Source organism: Phycodurus eques, chromosome 21, assembly GCF_024500275.1.
Source record: "Phycodurus eques isolate BA_2022a chromosome 21, UOR_Pequ_1.1, whole genome shotgun sequence".
In the NCBI taxonomy this organism is placed as follows: Eukaryota; Metazoa; Chordata; class Actinopteri; order Syngnathiformes; family Syngnathidae; genus Phycodurus; species Phycodurus eques.
The window spans coordinates 5,714,060-5,741,162 of NC_084545.1; the positions used below are offsets into that span (position 1 = coordinate 5,714,060).

Consider the following 27,103-nt stretch of genomic DNA (forward strand, 5'->3'; position numbering starts at 1 on the left):
AGACCTATTGTTGCTAATCAAAATAACAGCACCTACTGAGGCATGTGAACAGTCTCTGAAGAAAAGACCAATGACACTAAGTCTCCAATTCAGACTATCGCTATTGACACATGGTTAACAGTTAAATGCTAACACCATTGGAACACTGTTGCTCACCAAAACCGCATCTATTAGGGGACAAACAGTTTGGGGGGGGGGAAAGGAAATCAAATTGAAGCTACCGCATTTTCCTTGCTGCTTAGTACAATTCACGAGTACTTCCCCAAATAATGGCTGCTTTACTAAAAGACGCCAGGTGTGCCACTTCCTTTATCAGGGGTGTCAAGCTCATTTTTATCGCCGGCCACATCATAGTTATGGTTTCATTCGGAGGGGCCGTTATGGCTGTGAACCCATATGAAATGTATGATCGCCTTATATTCTTACATACACACAAAATGATGAATAACTAGTTTTGAAATCAGAAGCCAGTAAAAATTGTTCAGTATTATTCAAGTTGTTTCAAAAGAGGAATTGGTAAAAAAAAAAAATGCTTGCATTTTTTTTATTATTATTATTTTTTTTTTAAAGAAAAATTTTGGTAAAAAACACGAAGTCAATCCACATGATTTGCTCTCGCCGGGCCACATAAAATGATGTGGTGGGCTGGATATGGCTCCCGGGCTACCAGTTTGATAAACTGTCCATTACTTGATTAAAAGCCTCTCTCAAGTGGACTTCTCACTTTTCTCGTTAGGAAAAAACAGGTAGCTATAAAAAGACTCAATCATAGACACTAATGTTAACAGATTGACATTAAATAGTAGCATATTTATGTTTATGTACCCAGGACAACAGTGAGGGTTCAGGTGGTTCATAAAGGCTTCTTCGACATGCAACGCCAAATATTTACTAAACTGTCCGGCAAAAGCTTGCAGGCAACAATTGCGTGAAATGTGTCTTATTTTCTAGGAGTGGTGCCAACAATTGTAGTTGTGGCAGTTTTTAAAGTTGCTCTCATTTCAAAATACGTTTGCCCAAAGGAAGATAAAGAGTAGTTAACTCTAGCAAAATTAAATGAACCACTCACCCTTTGAATATTCCTGGCAAACAGACTATGCACGAGGTACTGCTGTGCCTTGAAATACGACTGACCCGAGTTTTTCGAGATAGGAGCCTTCGTTCTGCAAATTATTTGCATTCTGTTTATTGCCACGCTCAGTGCAAGTTTACCGTTGAACTAAACATAAAACAAAGGAAATTACATGCTGTGCATTTAAAACAACCACATAACTTAGTCTTTAATCAGTGCGAAGGAGTAAAGTCGACGCGTATGTTCAAACCCTAGCAGCCCATGCCGTTGACTCTTTCCTACTTCGCTGTAAATTCCATTTCTGGTTAAATGTGTATAATCATAACTTTCCTCTTTGCCATAACTGGTACCCTTCTGGGGGGTGTTGTAATCACACAAAAAAAGTTAAAGAAAAACACTTGTTGAGTTGTGGTTTTGAGATTCTGACTTTTGAAGCAGTTTGTTTTCCAGAATATTTTGGTTGAACTGCAAATTGTACCATTTTTTTGTACATTCCACTTTTGATGTTCCACTGTATCTACCTGATAAAAACAACCAAAGCCAAAAAAAAAAAAAAGGCTTCATCTAGCCTTGAGCTCCTCCTTCCCTACTGTGTCATTTACATACATGCCTCCTCTGGGCCAGAGTGGAATCTGCTCCGAGGTGCCCGGGCGTCGTGGCGGAAACATCATTAAAGTGGTGAAAAACGTAAAAAGGTTCCAAATGGGGATGACATCAGGCCAATTTCACACTTGGCACTCGAACGGCGAGGTCCGAGCCAGGAGGACTCTTGCCTCGCAACGCAGATCAAAGCCCACTGTGGCGAGGTGAAAGGACACCTAACTATGCTAATCCCCAGGACGAATATATTTTAATCTTGTTAGAATACAAGTTAATGCCGTGGCTCAGTGGCAAGAATGAGAAATGGATGGGACGACTTGCGAGGCGCCTCTGTCTGGTGCTGGATAAACAAAAAGGTGGTTAAAAAAAAAAAGCATACTGTACAAGCAGCAGATTGCAATGGCAGACAGAAGACGAGATTGTTTTCATTGGAGACGGGGGAAGAAGTCGGTGAATCCATCTGAATCCCCACTTGCGCAAGATAACATGCAAAGGAAATGAGTATTTTGCGGCTCGCATTGAGGCCTCTGCTCCATGAAGCACCTTGGTAACCCTTGATCTCTCATGTATGGAAGTCAGGGCGCTGGTGCCTGCAGAGGTTTGACTGGCCGCACAATAGCCAGTGGATGCTTTGGGCAAAAGTCACACCCAGGCAACTCTCATTTCACACACAGTCTTTGATTAAGTGTGTGTGTGTGTGTGTGTGTGTGTGTGTAGGGGGGAGGGAATGTGAAATCATCAATAGTTTGACTGGTAGAGGGATGTTTTCCATCCAATTGTGGATGTAACCTCAAATGAGGGGTGAACAATGATGTTATGGATTTATTTCTCGGATATCGCTATTCATATTACAACACAGCTTGCATTCACTTAAAACTCCCATTTCTAATTTAAAGTACTTTCTGGGCTAACTTTTGACAAATGTGTCCCATCCTCATAAAGTCCTATTTAAAATAAAAAATGCATCTATGTAGGGTTTTCACTCTGATAACTTCACAGTGACTTTTGTTTCAAGTTTGTGGATTTATTGAGGAGAAAAACAGGTACAGAAGAGTAACATTTCAGGATTTATTTCACACGATACATGTAAAGGCTATTGGCTCATACCCACACACCAGTCATTGATATGTTGTCCAGAAAAGATGAGATGGCTGTACATAAAGGACCAAGGCTTTCCACATAGTGTCAGCAAGTGAGCTGATTAATTGGGGTCTCGAGGCAATTGAGACAAGATGAAGTGCACTACTTCACGTCAGCCATAGGAAGTTGAGCAGTATAACAGGGGCATCGAAATGGAACCACAAAACATTTGATAGATTCTCCCATCCCATTTAAAATCATGTAAAAAGTAACCATTACCGATTTCTTGAAAGTTAATTTTCTCCATATATTCAATCAAGGGAATGTAGTCAAATGTGCAACACCAGTGTATATTAATTACAGTGTATTCTTGGCTATTGGCGACTTCTCAGTGTGATAACTTGTGGGGGGGAATAATACATTTTATAGGTTCTTAAAATTATTTCAGATAAATGACATGTTTAAACTTCAGGAAAAATTTATTAGTTGAATTTAGATTATTTAAAAGAATTTCCACACTGTTAGTTGGAACCTGACAGGGTGGAATTTCTTTCATTCAGATAAGCCATTTCTCTGTCAATCAGCAAATTTTAGATTCTCTGTTTACAAAAACCTTGCACTAGTATACAAGTGGGTTTTTTTAAGTTTAATTTTATGATTAAGATAAGGTTAAGATTGTAAAATGTAGTTTGTTTTTTTATGTTTACACTAATCTCACTTTACTTCTTTAAAGGGAGTTTTTGCAATTTAAAATAAATAAATAAATAAATAAAAATAACACTCCCCCTTGAAGTTCCCAAAACAGTGATGTCACATCCAGTAGATGGATTCATAGGAACTACGGTAGCTTTTTTTTTTTTTTAAGAGGCCAAAAACTACCACAGGCTAACATGGTGGGGTGCGATATTGGGGGGACACAATAAAGTGTACAAAAACATTAATGAAAACGACCGTGCCCTTTAACATATATTCATATTTGGAGATACCTTGATTTAAATCTAACCAATAATGAAGGTGCATTTTTATTAATTTACATTCAAATTGCAAATATGTCTCTTTGAAAATGAAAATTTGCCTTGGGGACATCATTTGAAAGGAACATCTGGACCAAAGAACAATTATTGCTGCAAAATAAAAACATTTTATAGGCATTATTTGTGTTCACGTTAGAGGGAAGACCACAATATGATAAAATGTTTTCAAAATGAGCATTTTATTTACTTTCAGTAAAATAAAAGTATTTTCACAGAGACGGAAAAGGTACCAACAGACATTCATGGTTAGACTGTCTCACAAGTTGGTTATGTTTCCATTTTTATTATTTTTTTGAAACAAATGAAAATGTATCAAACCTAGTCACGCCACTTGTGGGCAACTGTGTAGTTTGTTGACACACAAGGAGTTGGGGGTCAAGGATACACAGGCTCAAACTCAACTCACCTCAGCCTCCCCTTGGTGGCACTCACCTGGTGATTCAGCATCATGGCTGAGAGAGGCACAAAGTGGTAGCTGGTGCTGCTGCAGCAACAGTGGCAACATCATCAACCCCCTCACCCCCCACAAAAAAAAGGGCCATCACGAGCGTGACATCTTCCTCCAAGCCCGCCACCAGCCCTCTGCACTGTAGAAAGGCGAAAAAAAAAAAACATGTTCATGGCAAGGGCCAAAAGCAAAGTGTCATTCAGCATGGGTAGGTAGGCCTAAAAATAGACCGTTTGGACAATTTTCCCTTCACCAAACATCCACCACACTGCACATTGCAATTGAGTTGTTGTGAAGTGTCAATGAGGCCTGCATACTTTGAGTCATTTCAAACTAAATCAACTCATTTCATCAGCGATTCTAAATGGGAACCGCATTGGCTTTATCAAGCCTGATTGGAGCTCGTGACAAGAGATAAGCGCATGAGTAGAGCGCTTTTGCCGAGTACAAAAGGGCTTCAAATCATCACTGATCAACCCGTTGTGTTCTGCTCTATTAAAAATGAATGCGCATGCAATCAAAGATGATACTTCAGAACTTAAGCAGACAAATGACTTAACTAGGACAAAAAATGGAGCTGAGAAACAAAACGTGGAAACTGCAGGGAAAGTCAGGGAAGATCGCAGGTTCCCATCATGCTTCACACTAAACCAGGCAGCTCGCCAAAGATGTGGGCGCATGGTTCAAAGAGGGTTAATGGTCACCATAAAACTGGAATAAAGGCCATATTGAGTTACAAAAATGTAGCGTTAATGTTGTCTATTTGGCTGCCTGTCAACCAAAGGTTTTGCACACAGTGCTGGAGGAACATATTAACTTTTTCAACAGCAAAATCTTGTTATAAAATAATAGTGTCCTGGAGTGCAACTGGCGGTCTTTTTTTTTTAGCTCCAAAGTGGCACAATCCAAATAAGAATCATAGCAACGTCAAGAGAAAAAAAATGCATGTAATCAAATATTCTCATATTGGAATGAGGCCTGTTCCTAATTGGGATAAAAATTGGATATAAAGGGGATGTCTGCCATTGCCACGAAACTATTTATTATTTACTATCTACTACTGTCACAGCCCGATGTTTCCTTGTGGATTGGTTCGGCTGGTCAGTTAATGAAGCCACAGTGATACTGACAATGGATCACATGAAAATAAGCTATAGGGTATCGGCACTAAAATGCAATGGGGCAATTAGACGTGGGGAGTAAATTGCGATTAGGCCTCTGTGCTGCTATGCACAGGCAATAATCATCGCCTCTGTTTCAGGCGGCCATACAAGGAGAGTTCCAACTCAGTCGACCGTGCCCTAGCTCACTGTCACGGGCGTCTTCCTCAGTCTCTCCCGCCCTCTCACTCATGCTGCCATTTTAACGGCCGCTGAATGGCGGGCAAGAGAAGGCGGGGTCGGCGGTGAAGGTGGTAGCCATGATGGGGGCACGATCACAACACCAGAGATGAGCGGAGCCCCGAAATCAGAACATGTGCTCCATCGCTACAATATGGTCGAAAGATGTTGGAATGATAGACATTCTGACATTTTGATAACAGAGCAAAACTTGTACATAAACGTGTACGAGTTCAAAATACTTGAATTATTATTTTCGAGTTCTATTTTCATGAGAATCCTTTTTTACAAAATAGCGCATGTAGTGATTAAATGTACAGATACAGTGTCTAAAGCAAATAGAGACGTAGTAGAATGTTACTTTAATCTACTGGGAAAAACTTCAAATGACAGAAAAAATATACAGTAAAACAGCCCCAACGGCATCCCTGAAGTGTTTGAATGACAACTTGGAAAAATAAATTTAAGAATATATTTCCATGAAGCATTTACAACATGAGACCTCCATAAACTATGAAAACAAGAAAAACAAGACTTTCTGTTCATGAGAACAGTTGAACAGATAAATGAAAAACTATGCCAGACAAAAATCAGTAAATCGGTCCACCACGTCCCTCATCTGTTGTCAAATTACATTTTCAAAAATAATAATTCCAAATAAGTCATAAAAAAGCTGTATAGTCAGGTGCATAGCAAGTAGTCAGCAATAATTGTATATTAGTCTTTCAAAGTCATACTATCATTGGGGGAGGAAAGGCAGGAAGTTTTTCTAGGTGGATTAAGAGTGTCACCACTCATACTCGGGGGGGGGGGGGGGGTAAATCTGAACCCCTCATCTCGCATTTGAATTGTATTTAAAACGTAATAGACTTTTAAAAGCAGTTAGTAAGCAATAGGATTTTACATCTGTCTGAAAAAGTCAATATTTAAATTGAAAACAATCCTACGAGTTGTTTCTCAGCAGATTAAGTGGGTCATCACCCACTTTGCTTCCTCTCCCAGGCACCTCTTCCTCTGAAAATTAAAAAAAAAAAAAAAAAAAAAAAGCATAGTGGTTTCTTTTCCAACTACATTCGAGGTCAGAGTTCATGATGTCCTCTTGGCAACACCAGGGCAACAGGCAAGGGTGTCTAGACAGGTCATGGTATCAAACCAGCTCCCTGTGGTTGCTTCCGGAAGGAGGGGTCAGCGTTAGCCAAGTGCAGGCTGAACAGGGATAGGGTGGGCTCGGCCTTTGGCCCCGCTGAGGTGGGATCAGCACCTCCACCCTTCAGTGATCAAAGATGGGGATCTTCCTGGGAGAAGAAGAGGGGGCTGGCTCAGAAGATGAACTCTAGGTTTGTGTAATCTAGACGTGTCCAAGGCCCCGATTGTCTCCTTTCACACTCCGAAATGGACCCTTCCGGTGCCACTGATTACATTAGGGAGGACAGACTCTTTTCACAAGGGCGGCCAGACAAAAGAGGCGCTTCCGTAGCCCTCACCATCTGGTCTTCAAATAAGGAAGGCTGAAGAAGGAAAAAAAAAAAAAAAAGCCCCTGCCATCGAGAGAAGAGGCTGAATAGAAGGAACGCTGTTTGAATAGACGGATTGCCGGACAGATAAGCAAACATACAGTAAAGCCTCAAAGACTGGGAGCTACTCGACAAGCGCAAATAAAGCCATGTAACAGCGCTGCGCAGCGTTGACAGATGTAAGCTAAAATGGAATAGTGATGTGAATCAAGCGGGCCTCATTACCAAATGAGGACTGCAAACTGACTAAGCTCTGGGTCCAGAACTGCGGTGATGAAACATACTGTAACGTCATATACCATCAGCAAATAAGAAATAAAACCAATGGTAGATGCCATACATTAATCAAGGAGTCAAGTCAATGAGTGGTCTTCAACTGGTCTCAACCAGGGACCCATGTCAAACCAAGCAAACTTGATTTTTATATAGTTTTCAATATAACAACAAAGACTTAAGAAGTGCATTTTAAGGATAAGTATTAAGAAATTGAGCAGTCAAGACACTTAAATATTGTTAAGACTAGTTGTATCATTGCTGAAGTCACTTTGGAACTTTTCTGGAAAATAAGAACACAAAACAAATTCAATAAACAAGAAGAGTCCAGCTGCCTCCATTCAACCTTCGCCAATTACCATGACCTGGATGACGGGAGAATCTACACAGACGTAAAGAAAAAACAAAGTTCTTCACAAACACTGCTGTTTTTTTTATTATAAATTGAAATTGTGACAGTAAGTAAAAAATTACTCAAGCAATTATGCTACTAGGCTAGCTTGATCGATTAATTGATTGATCTATTGTTACTTTCCACTCCAAGTATTCTATTTCATATATAATTACAGTGGAGTCTACTATTAATAGTTAGCATTGTTGGTGTTTTTCCACTCAAATTCATTTTTTTTTTTTTTTATAAAAACAACAAATGATGCTGACTATAGTTGCTGCTCACTTTTTTTACACTGTATATGCTATTAGGCTGACAATATATATATATGCATATATATATATATATATATATATATATATATATAATATATGTATATGCTATTAGGCTGACAATATACAGTGTAAAAAAAGAAGAAAAAAAAAGTGAGCAGCAACTATAGTCAGCATCATTTTGTTGTTTAAAAAAAAAAAAAAAAAAAAAATGAATTCGAGTGGAAAAACACACACACATTTGGTGTTCAAACATTGCCTACAACTTGATACATAATTGCCATGTACTTTTCATTTTACAGGACATCCATACCAAAATGTTAAGCGGGAGCGTCAGCATGCATGCGTCAGCACTAAAATCCAAACAATGGCAACACATACTACAAACATGCATCCAAAATGCCGCTTTTGCCACAAAATGCATTATTTTGCCATGGTTATGCTTTAACGAGATTCATGTATAAACTCACAAAGTAACCCGAAAGATGCGGTTTATTTCTTTTACAGTAAAATATGAGATTTTCCAGACTATAAACCAGTGATGACACTTCAGGTATGTTTCATGTTGCTTTTGTTTGAAGAAGCCGATTAACTGTTCTGCTATGCGTGGCTTGTTTTCCCCTCTCGCAATACAAAGCCTATGAGGAAATCTGGTAAATAAGCAGGCTCATTAGTGGCAAAGGTGATGGCGCCCTTGACGGTGAGTGCTATTGTCAGGAGATGTGCGCGTCTGTGCGTGCGTGCATGCGTGCGTGTGAGAAGGTGCCACATTGTCAAGCCAAGTTGGATTGGTCCATGTGGAATGAAATGAAATTACGTTACTTTTTATTTGAGCTCCTGAAGGTGTTGGAAGTGTGTTTTGGCAAAGGATACAAGTTAAGGATATGCAATCTGTGAACAACCTTCACCACTAAAAAACACTGACAAGATTCTTAGATGGTCATTGAATAATCAATCATTTCCTCCTTGCATGTCAAGCTATAGTTTTACTAAACCACTGAGAAGACAAGATTTGGAATGCTATTAATTCTGTCTTTACAAAGTTAAAGGTGTAAATAGAAAGTGAAGACTACTCGGTTAAAAGAGGCAGTTTTTTTCTGCTGTAAACATGAAACCACAAGAAACAAATTTAAGACAAACTTTTTTTTTTTTTTTAACCATCATCCTTACAAATACAGAAAAAAACATCCAAATTGTACAATAAAGTGGGTGCTAGTTAGGTTTTGGCCGTGGTCGTTTCAATAGGGGTATCGTGGTAGTTTATGCAGGTATCGTATCAAAGTCAGAATTTTGGTAAAGTGACAACACTAGTCTGGGCTAAAACGGTCATTTTCTTTGTTGGTGGCTTTCAGAAGAAAGCTTTGTTTTTGGGGCAGAAAGGACAACTACTCAAAATTTTTCATGTCCGTCCCCCTTGATTAAAGCCCGAAGATGAAGAAAACCAACTTAAGTTTCCAAAACATTGATGAATTTATTTTAACTGGGCTGGGTTCCGTTTCCACTGTATATTTTGTGATATCATGCTCAGTTTTGATCAGCACTGTCGTATATCGGTAGTCTAATATAACTGCCTGAATCCCTAACAGGACAAGATGAAAGGAAAAGAAGATTAATTTACGGTCCCAATAACAATAAAAAAATATACCAATGTGCTTGCTAAAATTTGTATTGTTTTTTCTTTATATCTGTGTAAATTCTAAGCCATCCAGGTCATGGTTATCCGCAAAAGTTGAATTGCAATTGGACTCTTGTTAACCTTTTGTGTTTTTTTTCTGTTTTCCAAAAACGTTCAAATATGACTTGGGCAACCATGCTGTTTGGCTAACGATATGTTTATTATTGTGGTTGTAGGGGTACAGAATCATCACACTGAGAACAGTTTCTACTATGTTGACCATCACATGTAACAAAATAAGGGTAATCATATGCTGAAGCAATACTATATTCTGTTGTGTTACCTTAAAATAATTTTGTGATTTGATTGTCATGAACACTGTTTCTCAAAGTGCAGTGCGTGGACCACTGGTAGAAAAATACTACACATTTTAAATAGTATGATATTTCAAATTATCTGACTAATGTGTAAAGAAATTAAGGCCATCTGTTAACTTACACTAATTATTTTACGACCTTTTTCTAAACACTAGCAGCAAATGTATAGATTTAGTCATCCACCTGGGGGATGAAATGTACTTCAAATAAATGTGATCATGTCACAAATTTTAAAAAATGACAATACTCCTCACTCTTTATAATTGACTAAAATTAAAAATAAAATCCATGTCGACCGTACAAATAAAAAAAAAAAAAAAAAAAAAAAAAAAAAAAAAAAAGTTCCATGTTCATGAATGGGAAACAGGACAGACGGGATGGTGGGAAATGAATGAAAAAGACGGTCCATTGGTGGGGATTTGACAACTCTATCCAGAGAGGAGAGAGAATACATAAGTGTGGATTTGTATCCTTCAAAGATTGATTTCAAATGCCAGAACTGCAACAACAACAAGTGTCACCCTAGTGATGTACAAACATCACAGCAGCGTTTTACATGAACTTTTTCATCTGTCATCCCCGCAGTTAGCGAGATGTTGTTGTGACGTTTGATGTTCTGGCAATAAGGCTCATGTTGCAAAACAAGATAATATAGAGCTGCACTGCTGATTTGCGCTGACAGGGTTGCGTGCCTTATTCTACACATCTGAGCCTGCTTAGCATTTTGTAGCCTCGGAGTGAAACACACACATGCAAACGTACGTCTTTTGTGCTTCCCGAGAAGTGCAATTATTGATTGAAGCTTCCAGGGGAAAAAAAGATTTTCTATTACCGAGAGTAGAAAATTGGACAGCTAGAGTCAATGTGTTTAGATTAGTAGTGTTAAATGAACTGCTCAGTCATGCAGAGCATCACTGTTGTTTAAATCTCTATCAAAGTGTGGCATTTTCTTTTTATTGCATTGCCGGTGTATCGGATCAGAACTCTGTATCGGCAGACACTCAAAAACAAGCAACTCAGACTCTGGTACAAAAAAATATACAAAATAATAATTATTATAAATAAATAATTACTGTAATAATCTAGATACAGACATCCCTTTTATACTGATTTCATGTTCAACAAACAGTGTTAGTTAATAATGACATTAGAAATCATGATATTAGGCTAACTTACAGTATCAATAAAGAAAATACCAATGTGGTAGCTAAATAATTATATATATTTTTTTATGTGTGTATTGATTCTCAGTCATCCGGGTCATGGTAATCCGCAAAGGTTGAATGGAGGCAACTGGACTCTTTCAGTTTGTTTGATTTGTTGCGTTTTCTCTATTTTTCCGAAAAAGATCAATAATGACCAAGGCAATTACGCTATTAGGCAAATACCTCTTTTGTTAAACTGTCCTCATTCGTCGTTGGTGTTTTCTTTATGTTTTTTTTATGTATTACATTGGTTCATTACTTCTCTTGTACAACCGCCTATTTGCAGTTTGCTATTTACGAATTCACTTATTTTTGTGCTGTATCTGGAATGCCCTAAGACGGCAGACGCCACCGAAGACTTGGCTAATCAGAGCGCAGTAATTGGTGTCAAGGAAATAATTGTTTAAGTAATACATCTCGACTGGGAGATCTCTGTATGTCGGGGAGGAGCTAAGTTTAGCTTGGTTTGTTAGTGGAAGTTACAGAAAGTCTAGACTTTTACTTAAAACACAGCCTGTACAGTTCAGTTATTTCCTATGGCACAAATTATTTTCAAATCCAAAGGCGTAACCCGAACTTGTACGGAAGTGGCAATGTGGCGTAGTCTACTACTAACCTATGCTAACACAAGGTAATGGATTTATAATCGAGTACATATTTGGATGAAAAATACTTTCAGGCCATAAATAATAAAAAAAATTTTTTTAAAAAAGCAGGAAAAACAGTTTGTATGAAACGTACAAACTGAACGTGCTTTCGTACTCTGCCTGTAACCTCGAAGTCTTGTATGCCCTAAACTGAGGACACCGTGCATTAGGTTCCAAACTTTTTAGACCAATGTAAAGGCAACAAAATGAGGTACATGTGTCTATTTGGGGCCTGACAATAGGGAGTGAGGCACATATAGAGGGGGACAGGTGGGCTAGTCAAGTGGAGTACACCACTGCTGTACCAAACTGTAGTTTTCAGCTGTAATTAGTTATATTTCTTCACTGCAGTCTACAGATTATGTCATCAGGCCCTTACAGAGTGCTCATTACTCATTGCCACAAACAAGACGGAAAGAACAATCAAACCCTACGGAGACGGGAGCGTCGTGTTCCATGGAGGAAGTGGCGACGCCGTGTGAAACCAACAAGAACCAAGCAACACCTGGCATGCTGAAGTGGACTGTTGCACACTTGGGAGCGCAGCTACAACAAAATGTCTGAAAGCACTGCTGCTGTTTTGACTCCCAAATGACTGTGGATGAGATATTAGCCCCTTTTACGCTGCCTGTAAAAGCTGCCATTTTACAGCCTTTCTTCCATGTGGTTGTTCTGTCTAAACATAATGAGGGGAATGAAGTCGAGCAGTCAATTTTCCAGGTTTGGAGGCAGAACCATAAAAGAGGCGGGATTCTACCTGCGGATCTGGGTGTTCTGCGGTGCCAGACTGCAGTGTGAATTTTAACACTAAACTCTCACAAGATTCCACCTTCACTGGTTTTTGTGTAAAAGGCAGATTTGGGACGGGATTTCTGTGCAAAAGAGGCTGTTGACATGTAGACTGAAGAAAGGCTGATCCATAAAAGACACTTAAACCAACAGTTCATAGGGGGGGGGGGGGGGGGGAACTGTCTCATAAATGTTTCCACATAATACAATTTTATTGTTTTAACAATTGAATTTAACAATGGAAAATCTGAATATAAATTTGTATGGAACATATGGGGATGATATAAAAGCATTCATGGCAAACCAAGAGTCAAAATTACAAACCTTATACATATTGTTTATGGCGTAAGGCCTTTATATATATAATTGCTTTGCTTTGATGTTATTCTTTGACCATTTTATAGTAGACTTTTCCCACAGTTGACCCCCAAAAATTGCTCATTTGCACCTCTTATTATACAGTACTTGACATATTTTTGAATCTCAAATAGTGTGCAGGCAGAGGATGGCAGCAATTTTTGATGACTTGCCATTAAACACAAAACTAATAACTCAGCGAGGCATAGACCGGTTATCGGTTTCATGGTTTACAGCCGTTTGAAAAAGTCATAGTTTCAAGAAGTCACAGTTTCATAACCGCAAAAACCTTCCATCAGCAGTATGAGTTGATTTTTTTGGGGGGGATGAGTGGTCAGTGTAGGCAAAGTGACACGACCCTTATCACTACAGTTGTTGTTTCGAGCAGTCAGTGACAGTGAGCCTTATGACTTTTCCCCTTGTCGCAATTTTGGGAATTTTTTGGGTACCGCAGCTTGGTAGAGGAAGGATATGCAAAACGTACTTATGGCGTGCTTTAAAACATGTTTAGAATTAGTAGCTGCTAGAGAGGTAACGGCTTCCAAAAGGGTGCTAGAGGCAATATGATATCACATTTACCAGAGCACCACCCATCATTCTTCCCAATCTCCTGCTTATTTGTGTTTTTTTTGTTAGTTTTTTTTTAATCCAATCCCCAGTTTATTTGCTTCCCCCCCCCCCCCCCCAGGGGAAAAACATTCTGAAAAAAAAAAACATGGCAATGAGCCTCAATTATTTGTGGATTTTCGCTATTTGCGGTCGGGCCTGGTCCCTATCCCCCGCACTGTACAACGATGTTTTGATATGAATGTTTGTAATCAGCTATAAGACTTGTATGCAATAACGCTCTACTTTCTACATACATGTTCTCCGTATGGTGCACCTCAAAAACAGGCCTGGGAGTGTCAAGGCCTCTTCTTTCCAGCTTGCAGCTCCAATTGTTATTATTATTATTATTATCATTATAACCCATTGGATATGGTAAAAACTTGCTCTCTTGTGGTCATCTCAGATAAAGTTAAGGCATTGACAGCTACACTTGCACAAACTTTAGAGGCTGCATGGTGTTCACACATTGAGTGCGTTGAAAGTCAACATAAACATTCCAAAAGAGGGTAATTAGTTACTAGTTAAAGAGGCAGTAATTGCCGAGCAATGAAGATGAAAAGGACCCAAAGGAAAACAGTGCGATGATGAGCTGGTGTTGGATTTCTGGGGGTCACGTGCTAAGTCCCGTTAAGAACCTCAAAGCACTCTTCAGGGTTTAGAGGCGCGGCCCGCATTTAAACACACAAACGTGGAAAAAATATCAATTTCACAATTGGCTAAACGCTTTAACACTTTGTGTCAGCGACACCACGAGAGGAGGGCCATGCAAGACAAAACACATTTCCTGGATAAGGATCATGTTAATGCCTATCAATTAGGATCAAACGGGGATTAAGCAGCATGGTTGCGGTGGAGGGACGGGGTCCCACGCCAAGTCACTGAATACCAGGGGTCACACCCCCCGACTTCATTAGGGCTGACCTTTCCACGCCATTGTGTGACAGCAAAGAGACCCTGCATTCATTTAGCCTGGATGGCTTATGGAGGGTCAAATATGATCCACGCAGAAAAGTAAATGTGAAATATTCACTTTCACAGTCCAGGGAGAGCCAATAAGGAACCTTCACTTGGGCCAGGTGGTTATTAGCTACTGACCCCCCACTTTCAGTGGAAAAGGAAATGACTTTTTTCCCCACCTCAGAGAGACGTATGATTTACTAATTAGTCGTGGTGCGCTGCGGGGTCAAGCGGCTCCAATTCTGCCCAACCATCTTAATTCGCTTAAAGGTCAAATGGCAGAGAGGAAACAGGTACTCCAGGTGCCTTTGAATAAGCACCAATTAGGAGAAATGCATGGAAAGTTGCAGTAAAGCCCCCGTAGTGCGAAATGCTGATGATCTTTCTGACATTTAGTGGGAAAAATAAATTAGTGGAAAGTGAAAACAAATTGAAATTGCGAGTGAAGCGACCCATAGCACTGAGGTTAATGCATCACGTTATTACAATTCCTAGTCCCTAACATGGGCCGTTCATTATTGAGCAGCAGGGCCACACAAAACGTTCATTAACATACATCAACAGACTACGGGGGGTCTTCAATTTATGATGGTATCGACATACGACATTTCGAGGTTACAAACAAAACCCAATAAACTAGTTTGCGCAGTTGGCTGTCGCTCAGTGCCCACGCAACTGAACTGGACAATCGCAAATGAATTACAATCGGCGACCCACACCCGCACACCTGGCGACTGACCCTGGGACACAAACCAACTCGCTGCAATGGATAAACGGCGACCCCTGTTTTTTTTTTTTTTTTTTTATATATAAATGAAGCATTTTGAGGCACCACCTATAATTGTATTGAATCACAAACGACGACTTTTGGGCCGAGTTACCACAGTTTAGCGACAATGGCACGTTCTGACTTCGGTTCAAATTTGAGTTACGTTGCCACCATAGAAATGGAACTCTGTCGTAATCAGAGGCCTAATATTTACTGTTGGGAGGCAGAAATTCCAATGATTTGGACAATTTGAAGTCAAACAAGGTCTCTAAATGATTACTCGCTTATCAAAATATATTTTAATTAATTTGATAATCGTTTAACTGTTGCACCTCTAGAATCTACATGAGGAAAAAACAACTTTAGCAGACATTTTAGCAGGTATTTTTTATTGATATTGTGACCAAGTTAAACATTATGCCATTAGGCAAACAACACACTACTCTTTAATTTTTATATTTTAACAACAGCTAATTTACTATAGTTCTTTTTGCACTCACAGGGAAATACACTATAAATGTTCCTTAATTCATGGACCTGACGGTTTAGAAGTTTGAGGCAAAACTCGATCCACCACCGACAACTTGAGGTATCTCAGGGACCACCAGTGCGCCGTAGAATCCCACTTTAAGAAACACTGATTTAGGAGGCTTTGAAATTAGAGGGTCTCAAAATCTCTTGCTAATTTAACATAACGAATGCTTCAGTGCATGACTAGATTTGCGTGAAAACGCTAAAAGAAGGCTGAGGAGACGGGCTGTTGCTCTACTGTTTCCTTATCCGGAGGTGTTGGAACGTTAACGCCTAAAGTTGCTGAAGTTCAAGTTCATCTAAGGCCAAAAGTTTGGTTGTGGAAAGTAAGCAGTGTTAAAACCGAGCGAGTGAGGAGTCAAACAGCGCTCACTCGGGCCTATAGCCGTCTTTGTCACGGTGTCGTCGATGAGCACACACAACTTGTGAGGAGTTTAGGGGGGTAAGGGGGGGTTGGAGGTTATTTGAAGATAAAAACAGGAAGTAATGCAGCGGCTGTCTGCGGTATCGTGTTCCGTACGCAGCTCGATCACAACGAATGCAAGTAAACAATGACTGAAGTGAACTGAAGCTAGGGACACGTTATGTGCACAGAGTTCATTTACACAAGTTTTGGTACAATTTTGAGAGGACGGGTGATGTTTTACAGTTTTGACATTCAAGAAATTTCTGCTTTTTGGCCAATGTATTATGATTTTATATTATTTGATGTTCTGTTATCTACATTTTACTCTTCACTCTTTAGCTGTGATCAATTACAGTCCACAGAAAAAAACAAGTTATCTTCTTGTGATGAAGATTTTTTTGTTTTGTTTTCTTATCAGGTAAATAAATCGTCAGGACACGGTTGGGTCAACTTTAGGCTCAATATGAATAAAAACACTATTCAATTCACCTTCAGATTGCTATACGACTACGACCCATATTAAATGGTGATTTGTAATATAACAAACATAAGTTAGCGATATATTATGTACAGCATATATTATCATTCTTTGCTCACACCCAACACTGATTTTTTTGTCTTGTCTGTCTTGTCTGTAATTATACTGGATTTAACAATAAGGTTGATTAATAAAAATGTATCGAGTGAAAGTGACCTAAGCATTTTATTGCATTGGGAATTAAGCAGATGTGCACACAAATTTGCTTTTCATTTAATAATATCAAACAATGACTAAAATCTTGCAATTTTACATATACTGTACTGAAAATGTATAATTGTGGCGCAACGCTAATTTTTATAATAGCCAAGAGGGGGGGGGGAAAGCTACCAAATACTGTATATTTATATATGACGATCAGAAGAATCTAAACAATTAATTGACAAGTACAAATGGAAAAATTATTTAGTAACACTGTGCACACCCTAAACAAATGCGATATTTATCTCATCTAGAAAATATTAAAAAAAATAACTATGCACCCTCCCAAAAAATTATCGCTTTGGAAACAGTATCTCTCACGAGTCTACACAATATATGTAAAACAGGAATAAAAAAGCTCCGTACTACAATTTTAGAGCAAATAAATATTGCTACATTGTGTAGAAACGATTAGGATAGTTTCATGAGTGTTTCAACATGCATCTCTTTATTTGTAATGCGGAAAATATATTTTGAAGATTCAGTCAAACGTGTATTACTAATGAACTCACGACCGGTAATGACCTTGCCAAATAAAATCTAAATGATGGATAAACTTTTCAACGCGATATTACACCAAATTAATTTTATGAAGCAAAATTCTGAATTAAAAATGAACACCTGCCGGTGTTTAATTTTCAGAAATAAAAATTAACGCAATCAGCACTGTGAGGTGTGTTTTTTCTACGGGGTTGTCTCTGAACCTAAAATGGACGCTGCCTGCTTTTTCGGAGCTATCAACAACACCGCAGTCACACAGCACAGAAGCAGCGGCAACAAATGGACGCATACACTGGTCGCCTTCCAGGAAACGCCTTAAAATACAGAGAAGGCCTTCATTTCAAATAAGCAACAGTGATATAAAAAAAAAAAAAAAAAAAAAGAAGCCGACGGAGAGCCCCGCCGTTTACGACAGACAATGGCAGCTGCAGACAGAGGGGAAAAAAAAAAAAACACTTTGAAACGTGCTCCTGTGCGCACACACGAGCAGGGCCTGACACTGTAACTCAGCTGCTTCCATCCAGACGCCATCATGGCGTCACACCTCGTGACCACACCATGGGCGGAGACTAAAAAGACAGCAGGCGGACTCAGCGTTTTATAGCTGAGCCTCAACTGGAAGCGAGAAAACCCTCGAAATGCAGTAGAATTTCTCAGACATATCACCAATAGACAGCACCAAGGCCAAACAAACTATCCACTTGCTATACAGTAAATGATTGACATGGACCTCAAGACTCATGCTCTAGTCCAGTGATTCCCAACCAGTGTGCTGTGAGAAATCATCAGGTGCGCAGCGGGAAATTACCCAATTTCAATTAAAATAACAATTCAAGTTCAGTTATTTTGCACTGTCAGTATATGGTGTGAACATCATTTGCTTTCTCCACGTGCAGCAAAACACTTTTGAACTTTTTATGTATATGGAGTATAGTTTTATCGTGGCGGATAGGACTAATGTAGTGAGGCTCGAGGTGCTTGTACTGCTCGTTTGTTTGTGCCTAGCTGGGGGCGCTGTTCCTGCTGTGCACGTCTTGACCTCTGAGGGGCAGGGTGGTGCACACAATGAGATACGCACTTACGGTAAAGAAAGTAGAAGAAATCACAACTGAATATTGTTAAAATAACTCGTTTTTCCACAGAGGTCAAAGAATATATGCCTGAGAGTATTGTTATATTGCCTGTTTGTATGTTTATATAGCGTTAGTGTCCCAATATTCATTATATTGAGAGATATATGCGCTGCGAGTTCGATGCTAATTTTCTTTCGCTCATCAATGTTGTTTTTCATTGTGTTAGCTTTGAGCTGGCGATTTTTGTGTACAAAAACAGGTTTGAGAACCACTGCCCTAGTCAATGAGCAAAAATGTCAAAGGAAGACAGTTATGTGGATTTGCACCCGGATCAAATGGTGGCCAATGCCCCACCCCTCCACAAAGTAGTCTTTGCTCACCAATAAACCATCCATCATAAGCTCCTCAGTGGAGGTAAGGTTTCCCAGACTTTTTCCAGCTCGAGACCCAAACTAACTCCAATACATAAATTGACAAGAGTTGGCGCACCGCCTCTCCCCCACGTACACCCTTGAAAAAGTCCAAATACAACAAAGCCCAGTACATGTTACAAAATAATCCAAAACAAATAAAAACAATTTCCAGCCTGTTTTAGATAGTGACACAAAATATCAAAGATAGCTGTAGCATCAATACACTGAGTGCATAAGACAACATACTGTACAACACACACAACAAACCAAGGAAACTGTTTACAAAATGTTCCTCAAAATGTTACAATCTGCAACCTGAAAAACATTGTTAACACAGCGACCCATTTTTTTGGGTCCCGGGCTGAAGGTTTGGGGAAACTCTGAAGTGTACCGACATCTCCCTTAGGCAATCACGCTGTTCACAGCATTCCTGGAATTGCTTCGCTCCAATTTAAACGTGCCTAAAATGCTCTTGAAGGAACGGGTCAGCGGGACTCTTACCAGCTGGAGGGGCAGGTAAACGTGAAAACCATTCGCGTGAAAACACTGGCTTTTCCTGCGAATGAAATGAAAAACAGACTTTACTACTAATATCTATATTGTTCCAGAACAATTTCTACGTGGAGGATTTCAAGCCAAATAAATCCTTACATTTTGATACAGAGTCAAGATCTTTATCCAGTTTGTCTGTTAATGATCAGGATTGCACAAAAACCTCCAATATTTGTCTGGAGTGTGGGACAAGAATGTACCCCCCCCACCCCCACACACACTTATCAACCATGTGAATGTATTCTTTAATTTCTCTGTCAATAACAACTTCGTAATGAAATTCAGCTATTTGCAATGGGCTGCATTTTATTTCTAGTTAAGCTCATTCCAGTACATTTACTAAATAAATGTTCGCAGTTTGTAAAGCATTTTTTTTTAGATATATGATAAGTTCAGGTTTCCGTAACTGGGGCTCTTGGCCCTTTTTGGGTCCATGGGAAAGTTTTGTTTGAAATGCTGACTGTCAAAGGTAAAATGCTATAAATTATTTAAGTGTCCATCAGGGGTGCACACTGCTAATTACACTATTTGTTCAATACTTAATCTCCAGGTCTTTTTTTCTTTACAATTGGTTTAGATCAGTCTTTCCTAAACCCCTTCAAACATCTTGACAGAGTTGGCACACCTCTCAAAAAAAAAGGTGAAAACATAAAGGAAAAGTGAAGTTTAAAAATACATTTTTTTATTTTGATATTTTATATTTAATCATGAAAAATAAGCACTTTTCAAAAATACATAAAGGAAATATGACTTTTCAGAGAGTTGTCGCATGCTCACAATTTATTACATATCTAACCTTTTTATTTTGTGAAGGGGGAATATAAAGGGGGGGGTTGTAATTATTATACCAGACTGTCAATTTTAATTTTGTGCACAGTGATTGACATACATGGCAAAGTCGTAGCAATACATAATGATGAGTTAATAGTTTTTGTACGTTTGTGTCCCAGAGGCGAATGTTTGGGAAACCTTGACTTAAATAGTCAAAACGGCAATTGAAAAAGTGAGTGTCTACTGCAAAAGAAATCAATGAACCTTAAACTGTCATGCCTTTCTCACCCTTCCATAATTACAATTCCATTCATTTTTGACCGACATGACTTTTCAAGCTCAAAAACTAATAGGTGAGCAGTCCAGACCTATTCAAAGAATACAACGACAAGTATGCGTGCTAAGTAGGTGATAATGAAGAGATCTTGTCCAGGCTGGTCACCGACACGGCAAACACATAAACATCACAGAGCCAAAGTAACTTGTCATGTCAGAGGGACGCTCCCAGCGCATTTTTGACAACTGACGAGTACGTGACAAGCTTCTTTAAACAGGGAAGAGAAGAAAGAAAGAAAGAAAGAAAGAAAGAAAGAAAGAAAGAAAGAAAGAAAGAAAGAAAAAAAAAAAAAAAAAGCACTTTTCTCACAGGCATCGTGTCACCAAAATGTTGCATCATATAAATAATCTTATCTACTTGCAACTAAAAATACATAAATAAATTTTAAAGTCAACTTTTTTGTAATGATTTGAAGCTCTGGACCCAATGAATATCGAACATAAAAAACAGATATTACAGTAACAATAATAACAATAAATAAAGTAAAACATTATAATTCAATTATACTTCTTTAAAAACAAACTTCTGCACAGCCTCCTTAGTGTTTTAGACCAAATTGTCACAGTCTTAATGCTGGCCAGCATCTGTTCCTAAAACATACACATCATATAGTCAGAGCATAAATATCTGATTAAGCAGACATTAATTTATTACAACAAATAAAAACCTTTGCCAAGAAATTGTGCCGGTTTGATGATCAATAAAATAGCAGTAAAATGATTTTAGCTTGCTTCAATGACAGGTGTACAGCTACTTTTAAATGTTAAATTGTATTTACTCCTTACCCCGCTAAAATGTACTGGTCTGTTACATCCCTCCAAAGTTTGTATAAAAAAAAAATAGTAATTCAAATGGTATCACTATTATTTACACAGTGTGTGTGTATATATACACACATATATATATATATACATATTTTAAGTGGCACACCTCGAGTCCATCAAATAGAATTAAAAAAATTTATGCTAATAAAATTTGTAGAATGAATGACTTTTTTTTTTTGCGACATTGCAACAGTTACAGAAGGTATGAGTCGAAACACTTTGCCAGATATTGAGCTTGTAATTTGGCTGAAAAATGGGGCTCTCGATAAAGCGACGTGAACAGAAATCCAAGTTGAAGTATAGCGAATGAGACAAAATGGCTACTGACGTGACGTGACTGAGGCGCCGTGTTTTTACTCGTCACGTGGACGCCGTACGGGTTCACGGAGGTTTGGGGAGGGATAACAACAACGCAGAGGCCGCCATCTTGGCCCCTTAAAAAACTAGAACTGGGGAGGGAGGAGGGATGAAGAGGACTGCGCAGTCTGCAGTGGCGGAGCACAAGTGTCTAGACGGCCCTGAGGCACCAGACGATCATTGGGGGCGGACACAATGTACTCTTGGGTCTTATTGTGGGCAGGATATTGGGTTATGTTGCCGTTCGCATGTTAGGAAACATTAAATGGCTTACTCCTATGCCAGATAAGAATCGTTTGAACCTTATATTTGCCCCACAGTCGGGAAATGTACATAAAAGCGTTAAAAAACTTAAAGAACTGTCAAGTTATATTGATAAATAGCCAGCTCAGTGTGGGAGAGGGCTAGTCGTTGGGTTTTCTCTTGGCACTCCAGCTTCCTGGATCCACATCCCCAAAAAAAAAACATGGTTAGTTAATTCAATTGTCCTTGGGTGTGAATTTGCATATGGCTGTGAGTTTATATGTGCCCTGCGATTGACTGGCAACCAGTCCATGAGGACAAGCGATTTTGAAAACGAATGCACAGATAGACACTATTGGGGGGGGGGGGGGGGGGGGGGGAATGTCAGTCATTAAATTGTGTATATGTGGCTTAGATGGATGTAAATATTGGAGACAATACATACAGTGGATATTTATAAAAAAAAAAAAAAAAAAAAAAAATGAGACCAAGATACATCATCTGAAAATGTTTTCCACCATTAATATGACCGATTATCTGAAAAACATTTCAAGAGGGGAGTAAAGATAAACAACTGAAATAATGTGTTTGCCCAAAGGTGCACACCCTCTTATGGGGATGTGGCTGTGTTCAGAATTAGCCAATCACATTCAAGCTCATGTTATATGCGAGTCAGCACACACCTGCCACCATTTCAGGTGTCTCTGATTAACCCAAAATAAATGGCAGCTGTTTTAGTAGGCTCTTCCTGACTTTTTTTTTTTGGTATTCTAGCAGCCACCAGAAGGTTTTGTGCTAACACTGTCTGCTATTGGAACTGCTCATAATTCCCTCAACCTCATATAAGAAGGCCCCAAAAACAGCCCCAAAGCATGACACTGCCACCACCATGCTTCACTGAAGGTTTAGTGTTCTTTTAATGATGAGCATTGTTCTGTTAGCGCCAAGGGTACCTTTTGGAATCATGGCCAAAAAGTTAAACCATGGTTTCATCGGACCACAACAAAATCTCCCACTCTAAATCTTGGTTATATGAAGATATACTGTCGTTATCGATAGTTAGAGACTCAATAGAAATGAAGCAGACTAAACTGTGCATAAAGGGAAATATAATACTGTATTCTCTCCGTAAAAGTGTTGCAACCAACCTTCCTCAGCTGCCTTGCTCCTGGGCTGCTGCTCTCTCCGTGAACCCTGAAAGCAGCACGCAGACACTCCTGAGCATAAAAACAAATGACAGGACAAAACACATTTATAAAAAAAAAACAAAAAAAAAAACCGTCACACAGGGTTCAACGACGGTTCCTTAACACTAACCGAAGAGCCTACTCGGTGATACATCGGGCATTTGAGTGGCTATGAGGTGATAACTTGGCTTATGTGAGAAGACAAATTGGAGATGGAGTCGCTCGACGTGGGACTCGCACAGGTAGCTAACGTGCATAAACGTCCGCTTCATTCAAACCCCACGGCGTCGTGTTAATGGACTGTACCGTGGGTTTGTTTAAACTCCATTGAAGCCGGCCATGAATAAGGTGGATACGAGCATTATTATTATTAGTAGTAGTATTATTGTTATTATTTTTAATGGTAATATTTTAACGGCGCCGTGTAAGTGTGTATGTTAGCTAACTCACCTGTCTGCGCACACAGCGAAATTTGCTGACGCACCAAAACTTTCACATCGCTTTTACCCCCCCACCACCACCAAAAAAATTATCCAATGACGACGGCTCCGGTGGCGGTTCAATAAAATCCCACAGTCGCCCAGGTGTCCTCAGTGGAAAGAGTCGTGCAAGACGAGGGGTGAGGGGGGAATTTTTTTTTTAAAAACTCCGTGTCCTATTTTGTTAATTTCAGACACACTCCAGACAGTCTACGTGCGCGCTCCCTTCAGCGCGTGCACGTCGAATGGCGCGGGAAGCGGCAACGGCATTGATTGACAACGAGCCGGGCCAGTGGCGGAGCGTGGCATAGCGCGTCGTCCAATCACGGGCGTGGATCGTCCAAAATTCCCGCCCAACCCGCCTCTTCACTGTTCAGTTGACACTCAACGGTGAGCTTAAATAAAACAAGCGAGAGATGTGAGATGTGGGTCACAGACTGGTGCAAATCCTCTCTAGGGAACAAGGATGAGCTACACACCGCGCCATGCTCCGTTAGGAAATGATACACATCACATAACAAAAAAACGATTTGCCCTAAAACTATGTCTGATCATATCAAACTCAACTATTTTTTTTTATCATTTAAAAAATATTCCATATACTGTAAGGAGATATTAGCCAATACAAATATGTGTACATTACCTCTCTCTCTCTCTCTCTCTCTCTCTCTCTCTCTCTCTCTCTCCTTTTCAATCTGTTTTAAATATATATATATATATATATATATATATATATATATATATATATATATATATATATATATATAGCGTCAGCCTCACAGTTCTGAGGACCCGGATTCAATCCCCGGCCCCGACTGTGTGGAGTTTGCATGTTCTCCCCGTGCCTGCGTGGGTTTTCTCTGGGCACTCCGGTTTCCTCCCACATCCCAAAAACACGCATAAATTGGAGACTCTAAATTGCCCGTAGGTGTGACTGTGAGTGCGAATGGTTGTCTGTTTGTATGTGCCCTGCGATTGGCTGGCAACCAGTTCAGGGTGTACCCCGCCTCCTGCCCGATGACAGCTGGGATAGGCTCCAGCACGCCCGCGACCCTAGTGAGGAAAAGCAGCTCAGAAAATGGATGGATATATATATATATATATATATATAATGTACACACAAATGCTTGTGTTATAGGAATATCCATTTGGAGTGATGTGAATAAACTTGACAGAGATGTTCCAGTTGCGGTTCCAGTTGCGGTTTTCTAGCGACATCTTGAAATGTTTGACGTTTGTGGTTGTATCTGAAATTGCTCTAGTCGTTCTCAAAAGCAACAACACAGAAACCACAGCAATGTGCAAAATTGTTTACTTGAAGTGAAAATTAGCAGGGACCAGGTCATCATTTTGGAGTAAATATGCCCCAGAAGTCAAGCAAAACCTGGGACTTCGAACCATCATCATGTCGAGAGAGGCCTGCAAATGCAAAATCCAGCAATGCCGATAAAACGTCATTAGGTCACAGTACTGCTACTTGTCTGACAGCCGTCTTCCAACTACGAGTAGTTTTACTTAATTTTATTCAGCGGTGGTTAACTTTTTTTTAATCAATGCATGCCAGTTTCTAATTTATTTTTGGATGGATGGATGGATAGTTTTGTTATTAAATCCAAAGATACCAATGAAATGCCACTAGGCCACTGTCTGTAAGTGTCTTCAAATGGTGAGCACTTTCACTTTATTTGAGTTTTGTTTTCCAGTAATACTACTTATTTTGTATGATTCTATGCTTATTGAACTTTTTCTTGAATGAAATCCAGCTATACCGATAAAGCACTACTAGGTCACAGTATTGCTACCTGTCTGTCAGCTGTCTTCAAATAGTAAAGTAAGTAAAAGTATTTTTACTGTTTTTAAATGTTATTTTACTTCTGTTGACTTATTTTTCACTCGTGTGACAGTTTAGAATGCGTTGGGTTAATAGAGGTTTTGTTATTTAAACCAGTAATGCTGATAAAACACCACAAGGGCGCATTATTGCAACCAGTTAGTCAGGGGTCTTCAAATGTTGAGTAGTTTTACTTTATTTGACTCTTTATTTTACAGCTTGGTTAACTTAATTACGGTTTTGCGACAGCTTGGAGCCTGGAACGAACTGTTTCACTTTCCTATAAGAACATTTGCAAATTTCCCTCTCATCAAACCACTCTAAAGACGTTTGGATTCCTTCAAAGGCACTTTTAGTCATCCTACGGGGGGAAATAACAAGGCCTGTCCGGTTTGGCTCTGCACCCTTTTTTTTTTTTTTTTTTTTTTAATTTGCATTGTTATGGAAAACCGCTGGATTTGGACAGGGCATAATAAAGTGTGACAGCTCCCCCTTTTCACAATTTATTTGGAAGAGAAATCAAAATTCCTGGGAAAGTGAATCCAGAGGAGTGGGGGGGACGGGGACGGGGGGTGGCAATGAATATCTTATATACCACTTGCGGAAACAGCTGTTTGGAGTGAATACTTAATAAGACATGACGTATAGTAATTATTGCTGTGCATGTGCAGACACAAAAATGTATAAACAGAACAATTGATTGTATTTCTTACTGATTTTTACCATTCTCACAGGCCATTAATATGCACACTGTCTTTCACAATCTGCACCGCTGATCCCCCATCAGCCATCTTTGCAGTTATTGACCTGCTTGGTGCCACAAAATGGCTCCTTCCTCACAGTGGGAGCCCATAATGAGGCAATACAATGAGGTTTCACTTCACTGCTCACCTCTCTTTGGTTGTGTCTCGCCGTCTTTGTTGACCTTTTTTCAGCCCTGGAGGAATTTCAGAGGGGCTGGAATTGCACTGAAGTGGACCGCAAACGAATCGAATCGTCCGATATAAATGATGAATGACGGGGAAGAAAGATGAGGAATATGCGCTGTTTTGAATTTTTATGACTTGAATCATCCGATATCAACCGTTCTACAGTATACATGACCGCTTTTTAGTGTCAGTTATGAAGTTGTTCAATTTCCAAACAAGGTTTTCCATCTTAAATAATGTAAAGTGAATTAATTTGAAACTAAATACAACCTTTAATACTTCTACAAGCGATTTTTTAATGAACATTTTAACATTCTAGTCAGTTGTACAGGTGAAAAAATAAGATAAGCTTTTTAAGGTAAAACTAAAATAATGAATAAATAAACAAATACATTTTAATTAATTTTAGAAAAAAATGCTTCAACAAACAATACAGGACTACATCCATCCATCCATCCATTTTCTGTACCACTTATCATTCAGCTGAGATTATGCCGTTGCACAACTGTCCACACCCTCTTATAATTGTGGATGTGGCTGTGTTCAGAATTAACCAAGCACTTTCAAACTCATGTTGAATG

At 39.3% G+C, this 27,103-nt stretch overlaps 1 long non-coding RNA gene across 1 annotated transcript; it reads right to left on the reverse strand.

Moving 5' to 3' along the window:
- Positions 1-3,946: 3,946 nt before the first annotated feature.
- Positions 3,947-23,988, reverse strand: LOC133396584 (uncharacterized). Its single transcript, XR_009767391.1, has 3 exons — positions 23,734-23,988; positions 23,245-23,313; positions 3,947-4,373 (listed from the first exon to the last, which is right to left on the reverse strand). It is a non-coding gene; the product is annotated as an uncharacterized LOC133396584 (long non-coding RNA).
- Positions 23,989-27,103: the final 3,115 nt, after the last annotated feature.